Below are 4,556 nucleotides of genomic sequence, written 5' to 3'. Positions count from 1 at the left end.
GCCTGAGCGCCGGGCGACAACAAGCTACCGAGCTTCCGGGATGCGTTCAAACGCCAACTTCAAAATAAAAGCACATAAATGGGCACTTCCAGCAGGGATCTGCAAATAACTACGTCTCACGGAATGATTTTTTTTCCAGATTTATGTAGTTGGGTAGACTATTAATCTGACATTAAATTGAGAAAGATTAATTAAAAAATACTAATCCCAAAGGGAAATTAAATGTGCATTCAGTTTTCCCCCAATGCCCCTAAATACAATCTAGTGCATTCACTTGTCTTCAGAAAACATCTCACTAGCAAATAAAGTGAATCTGCGTTTCATTTAATTCTATTCTAAATGTAGGTGTTCTGTGAAGGCACTGTATAGATTTGTTAGAGAAAGCTAAGAGTTGTGAGCACTTTATCCCTGCGCAGAGTCAGATTATTAAACAATATGTTTCTCCTTTGAACACATCACGGAGCAGTCCTCAATCCATCATCTGCAAAAGCAAAGAGCACCTTAACTGCAAACCAACAAGATAAGACATCGCTCCCAGGATAGTCCGACAGGCTGAGCAAAAAGAACAGCAATCAGAGAAGTGGCCAAGAGCCCCATGGCAATCCTGTAGGAGAAAGAAGAGTCTTTTGACAGGATCATTATTGGTTATGCAATCTACCAATAAAAACACAGTATGAGGAGAGCTGTTGTTGAAGGCAGGAACTACAAAAGTCTCATTTGTAGCCAGCTTGTCACAAGCCACAGTGATTTGTGGAGCGCATGATTTATAATTCTCTTCCACCCAGTTTGTGGATGTCTGCAGGCGATCCAGAGTTACCATTGACTTCTTGGCTGTTTCTTTGATTGATGCTTTCCTTACTGGTCATATTTTGGTAGGTTTGCAACAATTTTTTTATTCTCAGATGACAGACTAGTGTTCTGATGTTCAAGAATTGGGATCTTGTTTTATAACCTTTTTTGCAACATTTTTTTCCCTGCCTTGTCTGCTTCTTTTTGGTCTTCATGTTGATGTTTGTTCACTCAAGTTCTCAAGCAAATCTTCGAGGCCTTTACAGAACTGATGTAAATTACACACAAACAGTCTCCATTTACTAATTAGGCACCACAAGATTTTATTTAGAGTGTCAAAATAAAGGGGTCTAAAAACCCTTATATCAGAAAGCTTTGAAAAACTAGGAATTGTTTTTCTTTCACTTCATAATTGCACTCCATTTTATGTTGATCTATCTTGATTTAAGATTTAAAATCTTTTTATGTGGTTTAACTGTAATGTATTTCTGATTGCTCTAAACCTTTTGACTATCAATCTCAAAGAGGCTCACACTCCAAAATCTGAAAGAGGGAAACTGAAAAAAGAAATGCAAATTCAGTTGCGTAAAATGTGTAAACCATTCATGTCCTGTTGTAAGGACATGAACAGAAATTATAACAGCAACATGTTGTCTTTAAAGAGCCCACTTACACTTTTTTGGGATTCCCACTTACTGGGAATCCCACGTTTATCCCTTACTAGACTGTGGAGAAGCCATATAGAACGTTACCTTTTGTGTATTCTGTGAAACATTTAGAGGACCTTCAGGCAACTTTGCCAAGGTTGCTGAAAGATAATTTTTAAAAATCCTGGAACAGCCAGAGGGAATTGTTCAAGGATTGGCCTCAAAAAAATCCTTCATAAGGAACATCCCCTAAAGGATGTGCAAAGGTTTGAAGATTATTCAGAGTAGCAGAAGAAACCGAGTCTCACGCTCTTGTGTTATCTTGCTTTAAATATTTATAAATCAATGTGGTCATTTCAAAGAGACTTATATTTAGTCACAGCTGATGTTTCTTGGTGACAACTACTCATATCTCTGGTCTGTTTCCACCCTCTTCAGCTTTGAGTAAACTTGAAATGTTTAACAAGATGTAAACTGTGGACAGTCCCAGCAAAACCACAGCCGTTTCTCTGGAAACTGCACTGTGTTTCTGATTTGTCTTGAACATCTGCAGCAGTTTCACTTACGATACAAATGAGGTGTATCACATAAAATACACAGAAGAGACTTTTGCGTGTAAAATTTGGCAGTAAATTAGAAGTAAAGTTTCAGAAAGTACAAAAACTTACTTTTACCTTCGTCAAATGTATTTTTTTTCATGTCATATTTAGCTGTCATCAGTATAGCTTCAGAGTGCTGCACTTTGTCTTTTAAACACACACAGCAAAGCAAGAGTACCTCTTTCCAATTCATTTTCTGCTTCACTGGCTCTGTTTGCTTGTGTTGATTTTTATCAAATAACTGATCCCTGCAATACAGAGGCTCCTATCACCTTGTTTATTCTTTGAGCCTTACGTGCTGAGGCTGCCAGATTACATAAAGTGCTTTACAAAGCCATTGACTCCTCTTAAATACAACCACAGAGTTTCATGTATTTTTTATGACTTTATGCAAAGGATTGACAGAAATTATTGCTTGGTGCTGAGATCCAAAATTTATTTTTAAGAAGAGAGAATAAACATCTCAGATGTTAAGCATGAGGTCTAGGCAGGTACACAGGTATCAAAGCTTTCAAGGCATGGAAATTATAAAACTTATGCAGATTACAACACAAGCAGGGCATGTAAATGCCCCTGTTTTATAGAGTTTTATTTTTTTTAAATCTGTTTAAAACATATTTTTTCTATCATCTTCTGTGTATTTTATCTCATCTTCTTCCTTAAACATGCATGGAGCTGTTGCTGATCTGGAGAGCTTTTTCAGTGATTAACTGAGTGCAAAAAGGAGTATTAGAGGAGATCCTTCCTCCCAGCAGCTGTCAGACTGCAACCATTACTGCTCCCAACAAAACCAATATATATTTTACATCGATGCTGGCATTTGCACAATGACCTATACTGTTCTTACTCATTTTTAAATATCATTTCTGCTATTGTTGTACATCTGAATTTCTGCTTTAATGAACGTTATTGTAAACTGTAAATAGTTCTTTTTTAATATTCAATACACATGCATACTATGAACATTGTTGGAAAAGTGATCTGACTGAATTGATCATCCAGTGGATCATAAGTTGGATATTTTTATTTCTAACAAATGCACAGTATTTTCAGTATGTGATTGTTATTGCTATTATCATTGATATTGTTGATAATGCTTTTTATATTATGTTTCAAACTTTCTGTGGACCTTTATACCTGACAATGCTGTAACACCAGAAGTTCCCCTTTGCAGGACAATAAAGGCAGTTCTATTTTATTCTTATATCCACAGCTTAGTTCAGCAACATTTGTTTTAAATGCACCATGTAAATGAATCCTCCATGACTTGTGTTCACATTTCCTGCTTTTGCTTGCAATGCCAGGAATAGGTGGTTCACTAAACAATGAATGAAATGGTCTGTGAGGTTAAAGAGTTTCAGGAAATTCTGGACTTTGACCATTTCCCAAACCTATTCAAAAGCCACTAATGTTTTAAATCACAATGTTGGATGTTTTTTTACAGCAGGAAAGGACTTCAAGTCAGACAGGTCATGTTGTCTGGTGTTGATCTCAAAGGCTGAACAAGTGGATTTCTTGGTTTAGCAGTACTGAGCAGGATGTGAACAGACCCTTGTCAGTCACCTGAAGACAAGAATTTTACACTTTTTGACTTGACTGCTACAAGTTTCTGATCGTGTTGCTCTTGTTAGTGTTAGCTCTGTCCTGGCACTCAGACTGTGAAGTTTTTGTTTATTCCTTCAGTTATCTTCCTTGTTAAAAGGTGGTGTCTGACCATTAACTTCTCTGAGTGTAGGTTACCTATTGAGATGAATATGAGCTCTTCACCCATTTATCTTTTCTTACCCACAGGTACAACCTTATATTGTTTTTTTAAAAAAAGGATAGTTTTGTTTAAAAAAAAAAATCACAATAAAACCACAGAAAGCCAATGTATTTTAGTGCATAATTGTGAAGGGGAAGGAAAATGATACATGGTCTCCTTTAATAAAAAATAAAAATAGAAAACATGTTTGACACATGCCGAACGCCCGTCCTCAAACCAGAGCTGAATCTCCACCCTAAAGTCTTTAACCTCCAATATGTCTTTAGTTTTCAGGGTCTCTGTTCCTGCTGAAGAGCATCATACTGGCATGTTTCACTGTGAGGATGGTGTGTTTGGGCCATGGAGTGTTAGTTTTCTGCTGCACAGTATTTTGCATCTAGCTCAAGACATTGAGAATCAGAGAAGGATGAATGTTATTGTGGCTGTTCATTTAACAGCTTCTTCTCAGCTGGTGCTGATTAAGGCTTGTGCTTTGAACAAAAAGGAAATTAATGGATTGTTGAGTAAAGTCAACAATCCAATGGCAATGGATTAACTAAAAAGATTGCTTTAAAATGTATTGTTGCATGTTTTGCACAGATTACTTTACTAGCACCTATTCCTGTCCCAGAGGGCCTGAGAACCATTTAAAGGTTCTGTTGGTTGAAAAAGGAAAAATGTTAACTTATTAATTTGGGGTTTAAAAATGAAGATTTTAAATCAGAAACTGAACTCTTTTTTGATATTTTTAACATTATATTATAAAATGTATTTGTA

Source organism: Poeciliopsis prolifica, unplaced genomic scaffold, assembly GCF_027474105.1.
Source record: "Poeciliopsis prolifica strain line A6 unplaced genomic scaffold, Auburn_PproV2 SCAFFOLD006, whole genome shotgun sequence".
Taxonomy (NCBI): Eukaryota; Metazoa; Chordata; class Actinopteri; order Cyprinodontiformes; family Poeciliidae; genus Poeciliopsis; species Poeciliopsis prolifica.
Note: the sequence above shows the minus strand (reverse complement) of the source record.